General features: G+C 36.3%; 1 protein-coding gene across 29 annotated transcripts in view; it reads right to left on the minus strand.

Annotated features, from left to right (window-relative positions):
* TENM3 (teneurin transmembrane protein 3) overlaps positions 1-24,809 on the minus strand; it is a 1,284,378-nt gene that overhangs the window by 370,146 nt on the left and 889,423 nt on the right. Inside the window, exon 1 of one of the 29 annotated variants that reach the window (XM_030947669.1) lies at positions 10-23,013. The exons of 27 other annotated variants lie outside the window; for them this stretch is intronic. The gene's annotated coding sequence lies outside the window, so the exon portion shown is untranslated. Of the gene's footprint in view, positions 1-9; positions 23,014-24,809 lie in introns of those variants that run through there. One more of the 29 variants, XM_030947688.1, reaches the window with a different exon arrangement.

Raw genomic sequence — 24,809 nt, forward strand, 5'->3', positions numbered from 1 at the left:
AGACAATACCTTAAATTTAGCACTAACATGACAAATTTTTCTTTCCACAAAATTAAACCTGTCAGTCCACATCTGTTCATGAAGACGGAAACAACTCAGTATTCCAGCAACTTCTATTCCAGCAACCTTTCAAAACAAAAGTCTAAGCTAACTATACTCATCTCCAGCACAGGAATCATTAACATAAACTATCTCTTGATTCATGAGCATCACAGCAGGTAAGACATTACTTTCTCCCATTCTGTGCTTGCAGTTGATTTTTCCATGTTTATGCTGTTTGGATAGACAAGTAGTAGGGCACACTGAGCTGCAAACCCCTTCAGAAGCACACCTGACACTGCTTTAGATTAAACACTTGCTGCAAGTACCAGTGTGGGATACTTTGTGCACAAAAATCCATAAGAACAAAATGCTGTTAAGACATTAATATAGTTTAGCCCATTTGAGAGATTTCTTAATGCTGGTGCCCAAGTCATTTGTCATACATCCATTGAACTGGTACAGATCATCAATAGCATTTGTAACTTAGCAAGACTGAAAAGGCAAACCTACAGTCCAGAACAACAAACATGGCTTGTTTATGCACACTCAGTTATGAAGGATGAAAAAAATTTTTTTTTTTGCTAATGATGCATTAACTAATTATTCTCTTTGTTAAATACATGCAGCCCACTTAGCATTAACTAGTGCAATCCTCATCTGAATTGACATCATTTATATAAGTTCCATATTTCATAAAGGCCTAACTAAAATTTTAGAGCATTTTCTTGACCCAAATGGCATGTTCTATTTTTGTCAATTATGTATATTAAAAAGAAGGAAGTAAATTAAACAAACTTGCAGGGAAAAAAGTAATCTTAGAATGTTCAGGTAGTTTCTGTGCTGTAGAAACCACATATACAAATGTCAGATTTTCTTTAATTATTTTTCTCCTAACTATTTAGTTAAACCACCCAAGAGACCCTATGGTGGTAGCTGTCCTAAGGAATCAATTTCAGCTCTTAATACAAAATACAACATGCTAGGACATTTAGCAAAAATTCAATTATATTATAAAACATTTTAGCTAACAAAGATATTAACTTTTCCCATTTCTGTTCCCATTTTACAGCTTTATCAGCATTTTAAGGAGTCAAAAAGACTGTCCTTATTTCACTGTTTTCCAAAATCTAAAGACAGTTACTTAATGACCAAAAACATTTGCTTGCAACCCAGAGTGATCTTCATACCCCAAGAACCCTTCAGATAAAGTAGTTCTGTCAGGAGCCTGAAAATTACTTTCTTTAGTGGTTATCATATTTTCTGATTTGCAACTTATCACTGTTTATTTTTCCTCCACCAGAAAACACCCAAACCTTGGGTCTTATCTATTTGTCCTACTGTATAATTTACTGCCAGAAAGATAAAACCACGTAGCTGATCTACTCACATCTCCAGCTCAGCGCTACAGTTCCTTATCACACAGCTTTATACAGCTTAAAGACTCAATGTATACAAGAGCAATAGCCCAAACCAATTACTGTGATATCAACTACTAGATTTTTCTACCTAGGAATTCCAAAACCCACTCCTCAACTTGGATACCAGTTACTCTATGTTCCAGCTAAGCAACAGAAACAAGGATATTTCTTAGTTCTCCTGATCTATGTTTTCAGTAACTGATTGCTGGGAGGCCATGTGAAAGCATGTGAAGCTTGGGGTTTGGGTTTTTGGGTTTTTTTTGCTTGGGTGTTTTGGTTTTTGCTGGGCTTTTCGTTGGGGGAAGAGGTAGGTGCGGGATTTTTTCGGTTTGTTTTTCCCTTTACCAATAAAAATAATTGTTTAAGCATGGCTATATTTTTTCCACCCCATATCAACACCTTTTAATCTCTTACACTATTATTTGTAATTCATAATTTAATTTTTCCTAAAAATGTCTGTTTTTCATCTCTGGGGCATGTCAGTGAATATTTCTTTTCCCCCAATGTACCTGTTCTCACAACGCATTGAAAAGTAGAAATCTAAAAGTAATCTAACACACACATACTTAATGGAAGTTGGTTTAAGCTTACTGTGTTGTTTTAGAAGGTTAATACTGACTGTGATCAAACACAAAAGTTATTTGTATTTCCACTTACGAAAATAAAGCATCAATAAGAAGTAAATGAAAGACAAATTTCTGATTGCAAGGACTGAGGTGTTAAATATAAAGCTACATGAACTACATTCAAAGCAACTAATTAGCAAACAACTAATTCCTATTCAATTTATGGAATTATGCTATATACATCACGGTATTATTCAGCAGAGGGCATTCTGCTGATCAGATATTATGTAGACATGAGCTCCATTTTAGCCTTAAATTTGTTTTCAAATGAGCAAAATAAAGAGCATGTAACCAAAATTTTAAAAAAATTGTCATTGCAAATAAATTCTCCTGAAGGAATTCTCGACATCATAGAGATAACACTGAACATACACACAGAGCAGATTTATTTTCCACAAGCATCAGAGCACTTGACTAGGACTGGGACCATTCCTTTTTCATAAATGGAAAAACCAGGGTGAAAGATTATTTTCATAAACTCAGCAGCAGGCATGAAAAGAATCAAAATCCTTAATTACAATACTTTTACTGTATTTTGAAGAGAAAAATGTAATATCTTTAAATGCTAATTAATTGTTTGATTTTTAATATTAATAAAGATTTCAGGTAAAACATGCTTAAATACTTGCTTTACCCAAACATGCTTAAAACATGCTTTGCCCAATTAACTACTAAACACTGAACAAGCTGATATTTAACATTCCTTTCTATGCACCTCGAAACCAAGAATGTGCTAGATGTGAGAAATACAATATCTTGAAATTGTGTAATCTGCTTTTCAAAATATGGAAGACTTAAATAGAATTTGTTTTATATAAATCTAACATCAGCCATCTCTACCTGAAAGGCCTAACATCTGTTACTAGTTCAATGAAAGTACTGAAAAAAGAAGCTGCCCAGTACATCTTGGGGTATGTTTTTTATCATGATGAAAACAATCTAAAATTGGAAATAATGTTTATTTACATAATCAATATTCTATTATTGATTTTTTCTTATTTGCAATTGTTTCTTTTAAAGCATCTTAGAAAGTTTTTGAACAGCTGGTTCATTCTCTTTGATATCTATATATTTGGAATTTCATATTCGCAGAGTTTTTCTAGAGTATCTGAATTTAATTGACACATTTTATTTCTAAGTCACCCACTTACCAAAGAAACATGACTACCTCACATTAAGTAGCTACGTAGTAGCAACATGTTAGGCTAGAGACCAATTATTCTAATTATCTTAGGGTTCACAGCTCAGACAGATTCTTAACTCCTAATGAAATCTTCTGTTTTCTTGTAGCAGTACATACTGAAAACATTGTTTTTAAAGGATAAGCCATCCAGAATATTTTTGTGCATTTGCCATAGGCAAATAGTATTTTCTTCTGGACAATTTGATCTTGCACCATAAATTGTACACACAGCAAGTGTTTCACTCACAGATCAATTCAGTAAATGGAAGCAGGAAATTTTCTGAAAGGGAAGGATTTTGCTTTAAGATCTTCCACATCATCATTTTTTCACTTGGTCAGCGAAGACAACTGGACACTTACAGCATGCAATGTATTTCACTGCTCTCTTCCTTTTGAAGGGCACAGAGCTGTCAGACCATGGGGAAGAGCAATAATGGATTTGGAACCAAGAAGTGCTTTGTCTTTGGGAGAGCACTCAGAAAACATTAACTACACAGCAACGGCTAAGAGGTCTTTGTTGTCTCAGTAAAAATGAAAGTATTTGTGTTATCTGTGACTTCACTCAAACTCTGACCTTATGATCAGAAAGTCAGAGCCATGTGCATGACTCAGTAGCCTTGGTCAGATCTATGATACGGCCTCTACAGGGGATCACTGCAAGGATGGAAAACACTTTCTGGTCAAAAACTCAAGTGCTTGTGGGCTGTGCTGCTTATTCTGCCATACAGTCAATTTAAACCTTATTACCTTCAATTAACAGCTGAAAATGACCACATGCATATATGAATATAGACATACACACATACATTAATATGAACGTACTGTGTGGCTCGAGCAACTACTTGGCTCAAGTAACCATTTAAACAATGTCACTGAATTAAACAAATTATTGTGGCATGCCCTTTGATTTCATTTTTAAACCTTTTAGTATTCATTTTCATGAAAGAAATGAAAGTAGGTTTTTACAGAAAGCATAAAGGATAACAAAAAAAAAGTGCACACAGCAGTCTGCTTTATTCCACACAACTGGCTAATCTTTGGTACAAAAGCGCCGTTCAGATGTTAATCAATTCAGATACACAGCTTTACAATAAGAACAAAAACTAAACTAGAAAGAGTAGTGAACAGAAGTGTTTAAGAACTGGAAACGGATAAAAAGCTCTTATAGCCAAATATTCCACAGTCTAAAATGCAAACCTGCCTTAGTTACCTATAACCACATGTGATTATTAGCATTGTGAAATTCTGCATATAGAAAACAGAGAAGAAATGTCTTAATGTACAGCAGTGCTAAATACACCAAAATTAACCATTGACAGAAAATCATGAGATGGTATAAGAGGGGTTTTTTATAGCATAAAAATATTATGAATAATGGTATCATTTGTATAAAGTTAGGAACTCTACAGATAATAAAAATAAGTCACTTTGTTCTAAAACAAGTGTGAAGGAAAATAATAAAGGCATCTCTTTGACACCCAGAAAAATATACCGGCACACATAGAAACTATTTCACGCACAGTCCCCCTAAAAAATAAATAAAAACCAAGCAACACATCCGGCCACTAAACAACCTGTCACAAAGAATTTTAGTCTCTTCAAAAAGCTCTTAAAAAATCTTGCCTAGTGAAGGTAAACAGTAAAAAGGTGAAGCTAAGCACTATGCCCACATCACTCAACACCCTCTATCCAAACCAACGACTGCACATTTTTTCACCCACTTGATACGTTTTCTGGTCACTTCTTGTGTCCTTCCACCTGCTCCTGCACAGACCTTGTTTAATAGCTGAGCTCTCTTGTCATGCATGGCCGTGATTCTAAAGGACCAAAGGCTCAAACAGGGGACATCAAGTACTTTCCTCCTACTAGCTGTTCAAATCTTTTCAACTGTAAGGGGTTGATAGTACATGATATCCAACACGTACTTTCACTACAGCTGAAAAAATATTTTACCTTAAAGTAAAATAAAACCCAGACTTGTGCCGCAGAGAGAAAAATCCAGCCATTTTTTGCTATGTGAGTCATCCATTAGATTCAGTTTTTAATGTGAGATCAGTATTACCCATAAACTTAGCCCATGAAAAACAAGACACAGAAAAGAACTCAATTGTTTCAAAAGATCACTTAATGTAGCTACCCAGTTTTGAATTTTAAAACTCTACATCTTGAAGGCAGTTTTCCACTCTCTTGCAATACTATATCACCGTTTCATTGATATTTAAAATATGCTGTCTATTGTCAGTGTGATGATTTTTTTTCAAGACAGAATGTGTGAGGCTGACATTGAAATATACATTTCTTATATTTCATCCTTCAAAAATCAGACTGACCTCAAGTTTCTACTTGAGAGCCATGACTTTCAGCTTCACCCATCCCTAGGTACTTGATACACATTGTCAACACCAGCCAAGAAAAACAGTAACAACCCAACCTTCCTGAGCTTGGCTTCTTCTAGGATTTCTCTATTAGGAAGTTCCATACATTTTCTTAATCTCAAAATACTTATTCTCAGGATAATATAAACTCATTTTTCTTCCACATTGTTGAGTCTGCTCTTGATACAGACTGGCACTTTTTCAGTTCCTAAGTATCCCTAGGACCTTCCTGTCTTACTCAAAACACAACAAAAATCTCCTTCATAAGCAGGCTTAAGAAAATGTCAAAACTGACAGGATGACTCAAAGATTTTTTAAAAAAGGGTGGGGGTAGGAAGTTTTCATGCCTTATTAATACATATTAAAAAACCCTTCTTGTAATTACTGAGTTTTGTGCAGCACAAAGGAAGAATTAAATATTATTACACAGTCTGCTAAGCAATTTTTATATCACCAAAACCACAACATGCTACAATAAATTTTATTTGAAGACAATTTTTTTTGACAGATAAGAAGTAAATGCATAACATTTTGAATGTTACTAATTTAAATCCAATAAATCACAAAAGCCTACCTTTTATCAAGAATTCATACTTTGGAAACAAAATTGGTTTTACAGATTGAAACACAACCACTTAAAGTGTTTAAAGTTGTACACTTCATTTGTGCACATTTCAGCCCTTTGAAATAGATCATTTTTGTACTGCAGTCCTACCTGGCTGTTGTCAGTTCTATGTATAAGCTTCCTGCTAACAATGCATATATGGCCTTTCAAGTGGTTAAATTGAGGATCCTGCTTTACAGTACTCACACTTAAAACTGTTTCATGATTCCCAATATTAGTGCTAACATGTTAAAGAAAACAAGAAACAAAGAAGAAACAAACAACAAAAAAAACCAAACCCTGAAAAACACCACACACAGAACAAAAAAAAACCCAGAACATAGAATACGTTAATAGCCCTTTCCCTTATTATTTCTATTGCATTACTTATAAAAACAACAACAACAAAAAAAACATAATCTCTTAAACTTTACATGCCAGATAATCAAGCAATAATAAATAAAAGAAATTCGTTTCTGAGCTTTAAGATACCTCTGTCAAATCCCAAATATTTAGAGGGAAGGACTGATTTCTGTTAGATGTGATTCTTTCAGCTAAACTCAAATCACAAAATACTTGGTCAAACACATTTATTTTTTGAGTCACAAGAGTCCTTCTCTTAAGGTTCTGACTGAAGACTTCTCCACTTCATGAAATGTTTTTGTTACTCATCTGTGCCAGATGAGTGACAAAAGCCTCCCCTTCTCTTCAAATAACAATGATCCATTTATTATTAGCATTTCCTTTCATTTCACCTTTAGTCAAAATGGTTTATCATTTTCTCTCTGATCAATACATTTTAAATGACCAAACTTTTGTCCAAGTTCTTTCCCTCAGGCTAATCTTCACAAGTTCAACCTTTCCTTGAAAACTCTATAGCAGTTATATTCACCTAATTGAACTCAGAAATTTTTACTTTTAACTACAATATCCATTAGTGAAATACAATGAAAAAGCACATCTCTTTAAAGCTCATTTTGAAACCAGGACTGTGATGTGTTTCAGCAGCTGCAAAATATGGTTGCACAACTAAATTTCCAAGTGTATTAAAACAACTCCCCTTTTTTTTGTTTGGGGTCAGTTATTCTCTAAGTTTTCTGAAATGGCACTGACCGTGTTCTCAATACCCACCTTCTGCTAACACACTATCAGCTACTTGTAACTGGGGTTTTTTCAGAGAAGGTTTGCAAACCAAGATGCATCAGATAAGCTTCAACCAGCCTATTCAGGGAAGGAAAGAGTAGCAGAAACAACAGGAAGAGTAAAGTGCCACCGGATTGTATAAAACACTGCAGGTCATACCTAATTCTCATGACAGATGGTGACATTGTGATTGGCAGGTGGCAGGGAAATAGGGCCTCAGCATTTTACAGAAGGTAATGGGAAACTTCACAGACCATTTGTGCTGATGATGCTGGCCAAAGCTGGTGGAAAGCCATCACCATCATGCACTGGAAAACTTCCACCGCAGTCCATGCCAATAGCTCTAGACAACTCTTTTCAGAAGCCACTGGCAAAGGGGAATTATTTGGACGCACCAGGCTCCTGACAACCAAAACAACCAGCACTGAACTGTGGGCCAAGTGGTCTGCTTTGAAAGGCAAAGCATCCCTCCTGCCTTGGACACGAGAGGTGCATCACCATCAAATCTTGACCTACATGATTAAGCCAACTCTTGATCTTAAAAAGATCACTTCTTGCTCCTTGCTTGCTAATTATAATGAAAATACTAAGATGTTTATTTTGTCACTCAGACATTTTTTGGTATTGACAGAACATTTGAGAGAGGAGGTAGCTCCTTCCTGAAGGGCCTTCTCTTTCAGTAATTTGAAAATCTAGCAAAGAGCATCGAGATTTCTTTAGTATTTACCTTTGAGATAAGATTTTGAGATATCTTTGGTGTGGTTAAACAAGAAAAAACCCCAAATCTACAGAATACCATCAAGGACTCCAATATCATCTATGCTTTCCACTCTACACCATGCTGAACCATAAATCAGTGAGCAGCATGATGTCCTGTCATAACAATTCCCCTAATAAATATTTCTATTTCACAATATACACTGAATTTTTATTCCAATCCACAAGTTATTTTTATTTTTGTTATTTCCTTGTCACTATTACGCAACCTTTTAAATATCACTTTTAGTATTTACAACCCTCACATATCTGGATTTAGAAACATTCGTGTCTTTTCATAATTTATCTTGAGATTTTAAGTTTTTTCTTCTTAGCCTAGCCATTTACTGTAAGAGAGAAACAAGACTCAATCTATCCCCAATTTCATGCAATTATCTTCCCCATATTAAACCTGATTAGCTGTTAAATCCAATAATTTATATGCTCCCTTCTTTTTGAAAACTTTCAGTATAACTCCACTGTTTATGTAATTCAGATTTTACAATAAAATGTAGATGAAAAATCTGTAGAACAAATAGAGTGTTCTTAAGGCACTACTAATGAGTCTCTGCTTAATTCATATGTGCTAGGCACAAACAAAATCTTGGAATTCTAAAGAAAACATAGCAAATGTTTCTGAATTTCACCGAAAAACCCTGTAAATGACAAAATGAAAAAATAACTCAGGGTCAAAAGACAGCAACAGAAAATTGTGATTTTCATGTATGTGACTGAAATATCTATAAAATGAAAAACTGCAAGTCAAATAACCTCTATCAACAGGAAAATCTAGAAATGATAATAAAAGTAATCACTATAATTTTTTAAGTCACTGGAGGACTATACACAATAGCATGGTATACTAAGACCAAGAATAATCTTGTATCAAGAGATTATTAATACACTGTTCCAGTCTAAATAAATACATAAAGATGTGAATTATTTACATAAAGTAGAGGGAACAACTATTTGCTCATCGGGGAATCAAGCAGTGATATATTGTGTAAGTACCAAGAATATCACACATCTAAATTCTGGAGTCAAATTGTTCAGAGCACTCAAATTATGTGTTTCTGTGCAAAAAACCAAAAGGTAGCAGAAAACAATATTGGAAAAATAATGCTGTTGTAAAACTATAGATTGATATTCCTGAAAAAGATAATAAATTTTCTTTAGATTTTGTCAACAGTAGTTCTGAACTACATATAGAAAATGAGACCCAAAGTATTTTCATTTAGTAGCAATGCTTTCAGAGTGAAAAGCTGGTATAACAGAATTACATTGATGCAGTCCAGGTAAGTCTGATCTATATGCTGAAGAAGTATTTTTAATTTTAACAATGTATTGTGATGCCATGTATACACAATGAAAGTTTCATCCTGATATTAGATCTGTAGTCACACCCGTTAAGCAGGAACACATTTTTACAAATACTATTCTTTCTTTATTTCTTTCACACAAAGATCAAAGATTTCTCCAACATCCCTCTGTGAATCAGAAATCCAAACCCCCTCTGCAATATTCCTCAGTTTTCATTGCAAGAAGGTGCAACACTAAGTTAAATTCAGTAAAATCCAGGACCATGCACTAGTCACCTGCTGAGGTCTCGGTTCAACTTGGCTGTACATTGCAAGTGGGTTTGACTGAGCAGGCCTTATGTAAATGGATGGACTTAAATAAAAGGCAGCCCTCGTATTAATCCAAGGCCTGGGGTGTTTTCAGAGTAGGCTGGAGACAACCCCAGACACCTGGCTTTTGAAAGACCACCAAGGGAATATGCAAGGGGAAAAGGGGAGCGAAGGTCAGTAAAAGCAGCCTGAAATAAAATTTAACTAAATTCAAGCCTATTTTAAAGCATCTGGATCAGCAGCCTTGGAAGTTTCTTTATAGTTATCAGATGCTGAAATATGCTTTTCTATCTTAAGGATACAAAATGCTTTCCAAAGCAATTCATATTACATGCTTCGGGATTCAGCAAGAGGCACTAGCTGGAAACATGATGTTTTTAACTATAGATTCAGAATGCATTTTGCCTTGGCAGCTTCAATGTTTACAGTCTCTCTGGAAAAGTGTCAAAAGCCACTGTGCCATTCAAACTGGGAAGATGCAAATCTGAAGAGCACAAACTTGGCTATCAGATGGAAAAGCTACTGCTCTATAATCATGAACAACCAGGGGTTTAAGCTAGGCTGGGCAAATGAAAAAACATCAATATAATCAGCTATCCAATACTCTGTTTCATTCAACTGTCTCTTCTCTCTTCCCACACTACAGCTTGAAGTAGGTTCTCCAGAAACTGCCCATAAAAAAATTCAAGAGAAAATCAGTTCAATCTTATTCTTTCTTCTCTTTTTGACTATTTGCTTTCTTTGTAATGTTTTTTAAGTGCTTTTCCTGGAACACAAGTAAATAGGAGCAGACAGAACAATTGCCTTTTCTTCTTTACATGATTTTCTTTGCCTCAAATTTATTATATCGCATGCTTATCTATATATTTCTCCATGTTACTTCCACAGAACTGATTTTCAGTTACTTACCCCTTTTTGATAAAATCCTGATTCCTCCTTTCTCTCTTTCCTTTTGCTGCTATCCTCTCACTTCCTTCCCTACACATTCTCCATGTGATGCAGACAATGCTTGCCTGCCTGGCTCTGCCCCCTGGCAGCTCTGGGGAAGTGCCAGCGGCCGTCCCTGTCAGCTGATGACCAACAAGCCATGCACCACCCTGGCAGCTCCACATCCACCACAGCATCTGCTGCCTCCCAAACTGCTGACCCAAAGCCAACAACTCCAAAAGCAAAGAAAGGATAAGTGAGAAGCTACTGTGAGGAGAGCAATAAAAGGAAGCTTTTGGAAGCCTATCAGAAGGATCTGGTGCACTGCCATCCATCAGTTCCTAGCCAGCTATGGGAAAAGGCTGCCACCTGGCGCCCATTCCACCCTCCTCTAGCGAGGTACTTAACCTGCTTCTCTGGCTTTCTTGGCCATTGCTCTCCAGAAGGTCACCTACTCTTCTACTATGTTAAGTTTAGAGGACTCATATTCCTATAATCTCTTAATCTCATGCAAGTTTTAACAGACCTTGAAACATTTTCCAACTTATTAGGCACTGAAAGGAAGAAAAAAAATACAAGTAATGTCCCAAACCCAACACATACACCTAAACAAGTCACCAAGTAGCAAATTTGGTGACACTTCTCCAACAGGGATCCCATATAAATCAACCTGATAATCTTGCTCAATAATTAACTACACAGCAGGCCAGGATCCTCAAAGGATAGGACAAGAGGAAATAAAATCACCAGATCTTTGCTCTAGAAAACCTGTTAAAAAATTAAGGATTTTCCCCATTACTTTGCTCTTGATCTCTACTACACCCAGCCAAACAGTCATTTTATTTCCCATGGTGCTGCTCACAGCTACCCCAACACAAATGAAAGCAAAGGCAGGTATTTTCTGATTCTTTGAGGTAGATATTTAATACTTTCTTTTCCGTACAGGATACTTAAACTACATAAAATATAAGGATCATACTGAGTCTAAAGTAGAGGTGGTAGAGTTGGTGGGGTTTTTTGTTGTTGGGGTTTTTCTGTAGGGTTTTTTTTGTTTTGTTTTCTTGCTTGTTTTGGTTTTTTGTGGAGTGTATGTGTATTTGCAGTGAATAAAAACCTAAAAGTGAGTGCCCTAACTGGCTGGAAGACCCTCTGAGACTGTCTCTGAGTTGGAGAAGAGATACTTCCCCTCATATTTGACCTTTTCTTATTTAAGGCACCCAGCTGAAATTCAGCTTCATGAGATGTGAATGCTTTCTATTATTCTAGATTTTCACATCCCTGCTTTCCTTGTCAGTTCAGTGGCTGCAGCCTAGAAAATGAGGACAGGCTCCAACAATTGGTAACTTTCATCTTCTGAAACCATTTAGTACTAAATACAATATTCATATGTCTGGGTGAAACATAGTTAAAGGAACAAAAATAAAACCCTACCTATTACTTACTGCAAAATGGAATTCATACTTCATTTGTCACATTGAATTGAATCACTTTTTATTTCAGGACTCTTTTCAATTTAAAGACAAAACATTTCCAAGTATTTATTTGCACTTGGACTAGTTTTTGATGTAGAGCAGCTGGATATTTTGTACCATTTCTATATCCATCTTCTAACTACAGCATCTTGAGTGATAATGGGAATATATTTGACTTGGTTTTATTATTACATTTGGGTTGCAAATGAACTTCAACCCATTGATGCCTAAAGAGTGCTGTTTTAAAACAAGGTTTAAAGTAGACTGGAAACAAAAAATAAATACATATATACCACTTTATTACCAGGAAAATTATTTTTCCCTTTTGTTTTGATAATTCAAATATTTTTAGACTAGCTTCATTTGGGAAGGAAAAAAAAACCAAAAAAGGCAAACCACCAAGAAAAGTTGTATTTTCCATACTGTTCGCCTAGAGATTAACTTATTGTTATTAGAGCTTACAACAGCCTTTCACTGAGGCCCCAGTATAATGCTATTTAAGAAGTTGGCACATGCAAATAAAACAATTTCAAGATGCTACACAACTGTGTTCTGTTTCAAGCTTTTAATTCTGCATTATGCACGTATTCACACTTATACACACAGTATTGAGTTCTATAATTACATGATACCTGCATACATAAGCATTTATACACACACAATTATGCATGTAATAATACTAAACAAACACATACTTGTTCTTAAAAGATACTTCTAAAATATGCGAGATCATTTCAGTATGATTGCTCTGGGAAAAAAAAAAACAAAATCTGAAACAGAATTAAGAACTGTACCCTAATCATTGTTGCAAAATAGAAACCCTAGAAGGGAAAGTGACAAGTTAAAGTTAGCAGGCATATCATATGAGTTAACAGAAATATCTACTTTTTTGAGTTTTATAGGGTAGGTAATTGGAAAAGCAGAGAAGTAACTGAAAATCCTATTCCTTAAAGATGAGGCAATTTCTTCTCAAGCTAAAGTACATATTCCTTTTTAAATGTAAATGTTTGAGTATCTCTCTTCTAGTTGTGAAGTCATTTATTCCTCCTAATCAGACCACAGAGTTTCAAAAAGACAAATATCATCAAGTAAAAGGCTGTTGACTGTTCAATTCCTTAAAAAGTGCCAATCCCTATGCTCTGATTAGACATAATTTCCTGACCTATAGGCTGATGAAATGATGAGCAGCTCAGAGAGAGCCCTTTTATGGAGGAAACATATAAGAACCTTAAAATTAATAATACAGGTGAAATTTAATTTAGAACAACATTACTAGCAAGCAAGATTGTAAACTACTGCTAGCAAAAAATAAGCTGGTTAGGGTGGAAGTGAGAACAGAAGCTCTGCTCCCCATCACTCCACTGCAGCTTATAACATGCCAGACTCTGCATTTATCTCTTGCTTTAATGCTGTTCCCGTAAGGAAATCCATAGGAAGAGCTGTCGGAAGATTCCTTGGCAGGGCAACTTTGTTGGGAATGGCAACCAGCCACATCCAAAAGGTAGAAGATACAAGATATTGTTCAAAAAGTACTCATTAATCATTACAATACTCTTTAATAGGTAGTAATATTCGTGTGTAAATTATGAGATTTAACATATGTATGTTTATTAAAACTGAAGTATTACTATTTTCACACAAACAGTTCCCAGTTATATCTTACAAAAGCTAGACCTTTAAAATTAATTTTAAAATAAAAATTAAAAAGAGCTAAAAGTCAAACCAGTAAATACTAAGCTCACCAAAAAACAGATCACTGATTTTTACCAAATGATATAGAAGTTGCAAGTCCAATATAAAGCATTTTTATAAATCTTCTTAATGCCATACATAACAAGCACCAGTGAAAACACTGCTTCACTCACTTAAAGATTTACACAGTCTATAATATGGTTGACTAATAAGATTCTATTATAGCTACTGATTGAATACTTCTAAGAGGGTTTCTTTTTTTTAACTTGGAATAAGATCAAAATGCTTGCAGATTTCAGATTGCTATTAGACAGAATAATTATATGCTAAACTAATTACAACTAAAGCAAAACCTGACTTACAACTAATTAAATTTTATTGCATGAAAATAAAGCATAGTCCTTATTTAACACAGGGCACAGCCATAAATGTTTACAAAGTCACCAGTCTGTGTATTTATTTCCAGTACAATGCCTAGATCACACTGCCAAAGTTGGAATGTGCCATGATTTGGACACCAAATAGCTCGCTTAATAAAGTAATTCATATACAAGACAATAAAAATCAGATCAACATTCCTAAAATTGTTGCTTATATTGCTAAAAAGCAATTCCAAATGAGAAATTCTCCATTAACATACTATTTCATTTTCATGTAGTTCTTCATTGCAGTTTTACAACATGGATCAGGTTTAAATTTCAGGAGTAGATAAGTAACTTACGAGCTTAAGTTCAATTATCAAGGCTTAGAGCTAGATCCTTTTAAAAAGCCTATTCAGACCTATAAAAATGCTGACAGGCAGCTTCCACTGAATATGAAGTTAGATATTTCAGTTTAAAATCCCATTATTTGACTAGCTACTATATGGCAACAGTATTTTTAACTTTAGCAGAACATTAGCATGCTTGCACAAGCCTAAGTAAATAATCAATGCTTTAGCAGAACAGAGCAAAGCAAGAAGATGCAGACATCAAGAAGGAAGGGTGAATATAATCTCAAAGAGCAGAGAAAGCAGAGTTTTAGGAACCAGCTGAAACCACAGACACCAAAGTTAAACAGGAACAGACTATACCTTTCTTCTGGTTTTAGTGACCCTTTCCAGAATGCTGAAAACTGTTTTCTCTTGTTACTATTACCAAGCTATTTCTGCTGAGTCCATACCTCTGCTAATTTTTTCCTGCCCTTCTCCCCTTAGGAGCCAAGGGCACAACCACCATACTATTGGCTCAGGTGCTTGTTGGTCTTTTCACAAAATCCTATAATTTTGAACAAATGTTGCATAATTCAGAATCTTAACATAAAGATTTCATTAAATAATAATAACAAAGCAGCAAATATCCTTCAAAAAGATAAAGATGATCTTAAAGGCTAAGACAAAACTAAAGACAAATTAAACTATCATGTGTTCCACGTGTAAAATGACTGAAACTGTCCACCCCTTCAAATCATGCATATCTAAAATCAGCTTCCCACCATAAATATATTTTATTTATATAAATGTTCTCATCCACAGCAAGTATAAAAGCATCTTGACTTCCCCCCATCATGTAAAAGGTCTCATCAGACTGCTCCAACAGAAAACAGGAGGGAATGGGCTAGCACTCAAGCAATTTCCTCAACAACGTAATTAGCCCTGGTTTGCAAAGATATCTCTAGTCGTTCCTTCTTTCTCCACATAGCTCATTCTGCAGGGCACTGTTTCTCCTCTCCACCAAGCCACCTGGACTTGCACACTATGCAAATCCAACGCCTTTGGAATCTTCTTCTGGCTCTCTGTTTATTTGAAAGTGACTACCAGGTTCAAAATTATCACAGGGGGACTGATACACACATGGCATGACTGTGTAAAAGGTTTCTTTAGAAAACTAAGCAAAAACTTTGAAAAAATATTAAAATAAATAAAAGCAAATAAAAAGCAAACAAAAAAAAAAAAAAGAGTAGATTTTGAAAAGCAAAATGTAATACAGAATGAAAAAGAACCAAACAAAAGGAAGAATAAGGAAATAAACAGAAAAATATGAGATGAAAAGCAATCACCTAAGTGCTTCAGTTACACCTATTCATTCTGCATGCATATGCTTCTCATGTTTTATCACATTTCACTGAAAAAACATGCTGGTTTTATCTGAGCAGAAGAAAGGCATCTAACAATTGAATAAGCAGGGAAGTTAATAATGCAGATATTCTGAAACAATTTTATGCATCAATGCACTTGCACAACAATCTTTAAAATATAACCATGATCCCCTCCCTATTGAAGATTTTCATCAACTTGGTACAACTTAACTTATTTGCAACAGCCAGAAACCACAAGGGGCTTGCTACCTTAACTTCAATTTCCTAAAAAATGTTTACTTTCTTCCAGATGGCAAGATTAAATTACATAAACACTGTCAGCAAGTTGAATCCTCAAATGTATTCATTTCCAACACAGAAGCTTCAAAACCATCTATAATTTTGTTACTGATGTTTGGAAACAGCTGTAGCTGACACGGCTGCGTGTTGTATATGTCAGCGTTAAAGGATTAAATATTCTTAACCCCCGATGGAACAAACCTGCTCTATTAGCAAGGCACAGCGTAAGGTACATCCGAGACCAGCGCTACAATAGGAATGTCTTATTAGTTCGCTGATAAACAAAAGAAGTCAAAGATAATGTATTTGGTCTCTCTCTGGAGAAATGCTGGGGAGAAAGCTGGAATTTCACATATACTGGTATTTTTAAATATCAAATGGTTTGTGGGACATTGAAGCTTACTTTCTAGCTACAAAAATACATTTAAATAGCTTGATTTTTACCAATTTCTTGAACTAATTTTAAAGAATGTCATATGATTCTATAATCAGAAAACATAAAAGAAACCTTTGTGTTCCAGTTTTGTGTAGATGTATGTAAGAGCAGTTTATACAAACGATGTATAACCTTAGTAAATCCAAGTGTACTTGTGAACAATCTTCCTTGGGAAGGGTCCTTGATGTGACTGCATGCCCCATGTACATGACTGAAATCAAAACTGTGCTGATGTCTTCACCTAAGTCAGACAGGGCAAAGGCCAGCAATCACCTGCAAAGCTGTGTACTTGAGTTTTCTTGTTATAGGGCTGAAGAATAGAGCAACAGCTTATGACCAGTAGGAAGAACCCCAAGCATTGTGATAAAGCCAGGAAGGAAAGTACACACACTCCACAAAATTTATCCTCACTGAGCACATATAAAAGTCTCAAAGCCTTGTTCTATACACATTCCTGAGCCTACTATTTCATGGCATTTTCACATTAAGGTGAGTAGGAGAGGATGTTTGTAAGTAATGTTGCAATTTCCTTGCCTACACTTGTTTAAAAGAACCTCTTTTATAAAAAGTACCAGGTCCTATCCTAAATTGCCCACACCAATGGGAGGCTTCTCTCCAGCCTGAATGGAAGCAGAGGTAGGTGCCACTGCTGTGGGAAAAAATGGGAAGCAGAAGAAAAAGCTGCATACAAGCAACATGATTTCTGGCACCTTATTGGAAATTTTGTGAACCCTTGCAAAAGAATGAGATGATAAATTAGGACTGCCCCAGAGGGTTCAGCACTTCAGCAGATCACATGGAGAGCTTGAAGTAATACCAGATATTTTCCTGCCGCAGACGACACAGAATTTTTTTCTCTTAAATATTTCCTAAGGTACATTTTAAATTCAACATGTTTTTTCATTAGACTTTCACATCTTCCCTTTTTCCCTTCATTTTCAACTCAGTTTTGGCTACTGCGAGAAAAGCTCTCCTGCTTGTCTGCTTCTACCTTCCACTAAATACTTCCAACCCCTTTCAGAGAGCTGCATGATAGGGAGGAGTAAGAGACTCCTCTTTTTCCCCATTTGAACTCCACAGGCATTGCCAATCTACCTAATTCCAAACCTAAATGAGATTTAAGATTTCATTTCCTCACTTTAACACATGGAAGATCCAGGTTGTTCCTTTTGTCCCATCAATTTAGGGTATGCTTTGGCAGCAGAGATGCTGAAAGCCGTATTCTGGGGCATCGAAATGAACATCGGCAGGAACAGACTGTTCCATCAATTTTGCTACCACTTTCCCACAGATGCAAGCTGTTCAGTGCCCTGCCATTGGGAGAAAGTTGTCCTGTGGCAAAATGCTATATACAGTATGATAAAAAAAACCCCCATCTTACTTGAAATTTTAGGGGTTTTTGCACATCTGACATATCACACCCGAACTGTAATGTACAGTAACAATTTGGAGGAAGAAAAAGAATAACAAAATGGTGGAACAGGTATCTGTAAAATTATTATTTTTCTTGTAAATGTTTACATACATGCATGCTATATGAATAAGTAAAACATTTTTTTAGTGACAAAATACTCTAAAAAGAACAGGCTGATGAATTACAAAGACTAGCTTTGTTTCTTTTCAAATCCAATATATCCCTGTATCTCATGTATTTCTGTAATCTAAGGTAAAAAATGATGTTTGCACAAAGTATTGTGAAACAGAAAAATGTAGACTCTGCAGAAGGCACAGGCAACCTGATTTACAAAGAAAACAACACATAACATGACCCCTGTATCAAAGTTAGAGCAGAAGCACAATTGCAAGGTCACTCTCCCGTCACTGTTCAGACTAGGTCAGCTGTTGAAGACATATTACTGCAAGCATGCTTGCTGCTGTGACACAGACCTCACAGGCACGAGCCTACCTTCACACCAGACAGCTCAACTAAAATGTCTGCAGTGCTTAGGAAGGTCACAGCATCCTACACTGACACCCCAATACCTACATATCTGTGGAATATTAATTTCAGTAGGCATAGAGTCTCACAGTCAGCCTTTTGCTTTACCAGATCATCCAGCCAAACCTCGATTCCTCAGCTCAGGAGGAAGTCTTTTGGTTTCACTAAAATCATGGGGACTGAGCTGCGCCATTACAATTCACATGGATGTCAGCAGATTCAATTATCTGGTCCTCAAATCTGGTGAAGTAAGTCTGTAAAGCCATCCAATATAATTGCTTGGCATCAGTACCAGAACAGTATGACTTCTCCTGCCCACTGCATTTGTTAACCCCACACCGACTGAGCAAGCTTTAATCTGTCCTGAACACACAAACTCCTTGTGCAACAGCAGTAAGGAACTCCAGCTCTTGGGAGTTCATTGTGCAGAGCACAAAGCCCCTCTAGGTAAAGTCTAAAACAATAAATAATGACATCAGATAAACAGGGTCACTAGGTATCATGTGTTTTCAAGGAATAAAATATTACATTAAATATTTCAGTAAAGCTAAACACTAAAAAACTCTCTAGTCAGACAGATGTTTTGTTCACTACTTCAAAATAAGAAAGGCACATGGAAATTGGAAAGCTGCTATGGCACTAAAAAGTGGAGAAAGTAGTAAGGATTAAAATCCAGCTGGCACTGAGTCAGAGTAGCCTACAAAAGTTAAACTGAAAGAGCCACAAAATATTCTAGCCATCCTTATGGACAAATCAAAGCCAGCCATCTCAGTCCAGAAATTGTAAATGATGAGCTGACAGCAAAAGAAAGAGAAAGGACATATCTTAAAACCAAAATTCAATCTTTTCTTTTCTGGAGGACAATGCATTCATTCCAGGGCCTTCTTAACAATGACCCGCAGACCAAGCCGCAGGCAAAGACAGGGTTCGTGATTCACAGTTCACTATGGGCAAATGATTCTCTTTCTAAAGACAGCTTAAAAAATCTTACTTCCCTAACCTTACTTTTCCAAGTTGATCCAAGGACACTGTATCAGAGGAAAGGTGATGGATGAAACATTCTCTATTCAAGTAAATGGTCTTTAATCTCACAAAGCACAAGAGACTTTGGAGTCCATATGTTTTACACACTACTTGAGTATGACATTTTCATCTCAGTTGTCATCTGATCACTTTCTAAACATACAATGAAAACATCACCTTATTGGGAATTCTCTAGAGATGTTTTCCCCCTTTGGAATAATAATCCTGTTTGGTGAGCTGCATCCTCCATCCTATGACTTTTCGACAGATGCAGAGTACAGACCTCAAGAAGCCAAGACTGCACCCCATCTTCCTTCCTCCTGCTCCAGGACCGTTCAGCCAGGAGCTCAGCCACCTCCACCCAGTCTCTTTCAACCCAGCACAGCTCAGCTCACACTGTTTGAAACTAGGTTAACATAAACTACTCCAGTGTGTAAACTGGTAAGGGTAAAAACACATTAGGTCTCAACAATATACACATAGACTGGAACACTCAGATTCACAAGATGAAACAGAAAAATGCCAGAATTATCATTGTCTAGTCTTCTTTTAAATAAGTTATTAGGACTGGTTCATGGATAAAACACACTATTCTATGTCACCATCTTTTCTTCTAATGCTCCCTTCTAGAGAAGCATGGTCAAGCTCCAAATACTGTCAGTATCTTTCAAATACTTCTTTATCTTGATAACTACCTCATCTCTGAGAAAACATCAAAATTCTCCTAAGTAGAGAAGTAAGCTTGTGATCCAAAAAGGTAACCCAAATCATATAAGGTCTTTACCAGACTATAGGATTTGGTAAAATATGTTCATATTGCTATTAATGTGTATTTATATACTCTAGAGAAAATGGAATAAGATAATTTTCTACTCATTTTAACTGTGATCTATACAAATCTGTGAAGTCAACTACCTCATAACAGTTCTGTAACACCAAAACAACAGACTTCTACTACCCAAGTTAAAGGACATGAGTATCAGTGCCTAGATATAAAACATTTCTCCTCATTGACTTCTTCATCTTTGATTCATAGCTTTACAGGGTAAGGTGCAGCTAAGAAAAAAAAGCAGTGAATCTACATTCACAAGGCATACTGTACACCATCATGGGAATATTTTTGAGGCCACTTAATTTAAGGCCATGCCTGTGCTACCATGTACACTTTAGAACAACCACTGTTTTCACTGATGGCAGCAGCAAGGAATTGATAGTACTAAAATGTGTGAGCTGCTGTGCCTGTCACCTAAAATTATTAAAAACATGGTTAGTCAGCACCTTGTTTCTTTGTATATACCCAGCAAAGTTTTGCAAAGAAATTTAATCACACTGGAACTAGGAAGCAATGGCGGTGATGATTTTCAAATGGCCATATTTGAGGGCAGGCAGCTCAAAACCACAGCTTGACACACTTCATTTGACACAGAAGTATAGGCTTCCAAAAAACTGTAAAACAAATTAATGCAGCAAGTCAAAATTAAGGTCAAGCCAAAAATAAGCCCATAAAGAAGATTAACCATTCTCCATGCCACCTAAGGAGGAGTCAGGATATATGAGGGCCCTGCTCTTAAGTTCTTGTGGTCCTACAAGCAAATTGTCTTTCATTGCCACAGTGCTCATGTCTGTAAAAAATGGGTAAACTCCACAGGTTTGTGACATGTAATAAACTCCACTCATAACTTCTATTCATGAACAACTGAAAAGGGTTTGGAGTATCAGTTGTGTTTCAAGCTGTACTGACGGCAGCTCTGTTCCCACTGAGGGGACAAGCATGCAAGTGATTAGAAGGCAGGATCAGGTACCCATGCACCCAGGAATAATCTGCTGAATTACATCAGAAACACTGTGCCATTTACAGCATGAGAAATAAATAATTTTTTAATCTATTATATTTAATTTTGGAATTATTTACTTTGCCACATGATTTTCCTTTTGTATTTCTTCCCTTTGCAAAACTAGCCCCATGTGGACCACAATCTGACCCAAAGGCCAAACTGGTAATTGTTTCTCTAGAGAAAAACAAAAGTCTAATCCAAAAAACACCTTTGGCTTCAGATTTGGACTAGGAAAGTGGTAATAACCCTTATAAGCAGAAAGTGGTCATGCTTTTCCATCCTAGTTTTTTAGTATCTAAGCATTCATGTTGTAGGTACATGTTTTAATACCATATAATTCCTTTTAAAAGCACATTTCCAGCCCTGTTAGCAATTTCAGCTTCAGCTACCAATTCCTTCCTCTTGCATGCCAGCTCTAGCAATTGTACTGTGGCAGCAAGAGACACTTCATAAATGGAGCTAGCAAAGACTAACTCAAAAAAGGGAAAAGGAAAATTAACTTCAGGGGAAAAAAAAATATATATATCTCTGTGTATATATATATATATATGTATGTATCTATGTGTCTCTTTAAGACAGATAAATTCTGGCTCAGCCCAAAGGCATACCAACTCTCATGTCAGCACCAGGAATGAAGGAAAAGGACACTTCTGGAAGATTAAAAGAAGCTGTAAGTTTTCCTGTTCTCAGATGCATGCCCTAAGCATCAGGCTGCAATGACACATCCCCCCTTCTTTGCCCTCTTTTGATCCAATGAATCTGTTGTTCATGGGTAACAGCCCCAACAGGAAAAATAAAAGCATCAGCATCAGAACCTATAGCTAAGTGATGATGACCTTCTCCAGGAAACTGAATTGTGCTACCTCCAAACAGCAAGGCTGCACAAGGCATAACCATAAGTCCATCACAGAATGCAGAATTACCTGCTGTCACATCAGCTGGTACTAAAGGGAAGGGTTAAAGTGTGAAAACCCCTATGACCCCTTTATATATCCATGTCTGGAAAGAGAAATAGGTGGGTAGAGGCAAAAGCTATATAAATAGCTGCATCTCCTCTCTTTCAGGTTTGTTTCTCAGACAAAGTAATCAATTGCAGGTTAGTCTTTCCTTGAAAACTTCTAAAAGCACAAACCACCACCACAAGCATTGATAGTACTGACACTAATGACGTCTGCTATTTCAAAAAACTCAAATACTAAAGTGCATAGGCCAAAGAAATTGGTCCTGTTACATCCTGTGTAAACAAGCAGTGATTGCTGTGACATCCCTCCTGCTGCTGAAGAATTAATGTAATTTGAATACAGAGCAAGGAAAGCATAGAATCACTTATCACAGAATGGCTTGGGTGGGAAGGAAACGTAAAAGGACTTCCAGTTCCAACCCACTTGTGATTGACAGGGACACCTTCCACTATACCTGGTTGTTCAGAGCTGTATCATCCAGACTGGCCCTAAAGACTTCCAGGGATGGGGCATACACAACTTCCCTGGGCAATCTGTTCAGGTGTGTTGCCACTCCCACAGTAAAGAATTTCTTCCTATCATCCAGTCTAAACCTACTCTCTTTCAGTTTGAAGCCATTCCTCCTTGTTCTATCACTACATGCTCTTGTAAAAAGTCCCTCTCCAACTGTCCTGCAAGATCCCTTCAGGTACTGGAAGGTGACACTTAGGTCACCCCAAAGCCTTCTCCTTCCCTGGCTGAACAATCCCAATTCTCTCAGCTTTCCTCATAGGAAAGGTGGCCCATCTCTCTGATCATCTTGGTGACCCTCCTCTGTGGACTCTCAGTATCATTGCTTCTCCTTTTATAAAATGGTGTATTTGGGAAAAAATAACCCCATGAAGTAACCATGTGGTCCTACTATACAAATGCATATACAGTTATTGGAGGGGGGAAGAAAAAAGGCAGTCTTGTATTTCAATTTTCTCTCTTTTATTTATGGTTTCTCTTGGTTAGGTTAGTCCCCAAGGTTTTCTGCTGTGATGCTGAGCATGAAACAGAGAGTAAAAAACAGACGTTGCAAGCTCATTTCTAGGACCTACTTTCCTCCTGTAGGTGTTTCTAATTTAATAAGTAAGGAAAATGTAGGTGGTGTGCTACACCCTTTTTAAAAACAAACTAAAAATGCAGTCCTAGCCTTATATTCCAGCCCTACACCTACCACTATGCTGTGGCTGTCTGTTGAACTGAGTCAGTGCTACTACCAACCTGGCAAAAAATAAATGAAAATTATAAAAATTGACAATTAAGCATTCAAAATCGCTTTTACCTATACTGCTGCTCTGAATTCACTATACAGATAAGCAAACAGCTGAGTTTACAACAATGGAGAGGGCAACAGAGAGGACAGGATGCAAGATGGCAATTTTTTATTTCTAAAGGATGCACTGACAGCTTATAAAAGCTTCAAATGTTAATCAAACCACCACCTTACTGTTTTTTAAGACAGTTATGAACCACCACAGAGGAGATGAAAGAACAAGCAGCTCCTGCACTTGTCACCCAAAAATGGTATAACCCATCTTCTGCAAGCTGAAATTGATATCTAACAGTCATTTTCAGCCATCAGGGAGGAATGTAACAGCGCTGAGTGATGCAGTTATGTGAATGGCACAGGAGAGCAGGAAGAAGAAATATTAAGACCAAGCTTTTAGAAACTCTGGTACTTTTGATTTGTAGGATATGAAATTAAACTAAATATATTGGTAACATTATGAGAGGGAAAAAAGTCCACATCTACTGTCTGTTTAGATTTTTGAATATATCAGTGAGCTAGAATAGTTTTAACAGCTATATGCAGTTAATCCAATTTTGCACATTTTCTAATTCAAAATTATTTGAATTGCATTTAACAAAAATATTCAAAATACCAGGAGATACAATGTTTATCTGTTTATAAGCAAATAATGTATAAATCTTTTTCCCCTGAAAAAGTATCAATGCATATTAAAAACATGAAACCTTCTACATATTTGAACCATTTGCTTCTAATATGCAGTTCCTGTATGTTAGTGTAGAAGTCAAGGTCCTATTTTAACCTGGGACAATATTCAACCTACAAATCATTGATGAAACAACAGTTTTCAAACATCCACAATGTGATTTCAGCTATACTATTAAAAACCTTAATTAAAAATTATTATTAAAAAATAAAACCTGAAAATAATTACTTTAGTTCCAGTCAAAAACCTTTAGCTTCCCCTCTATTTCTACATGCTTTCATAGCTGTTGCTGCAGTTTTGGTCGAGGCAGCACAGATGAAATGCCGTCTGTTTAGCTTAAATCACTAAAGTGAGACTACGCTTCAGGCACCTCAAAGCAGAGCTACTGCAGGAAGTGTCCGGCTTTCAAAG

Source organism: Camarhynchus parvulus, chromosome 4 (genome assembly GCF_901933205.1).
Source record: "Camarhynchus parvulus chromosome 4, STF_HiC, whole genome shotgun sequence".
NCBI classification, from domain to species: domain Eukaryota; kingdom Metazoa; phylum Chordata; class Aves; order Passeriformes; family Thraupidae; genus Camarhynchus; species Camarhynchus parvulus.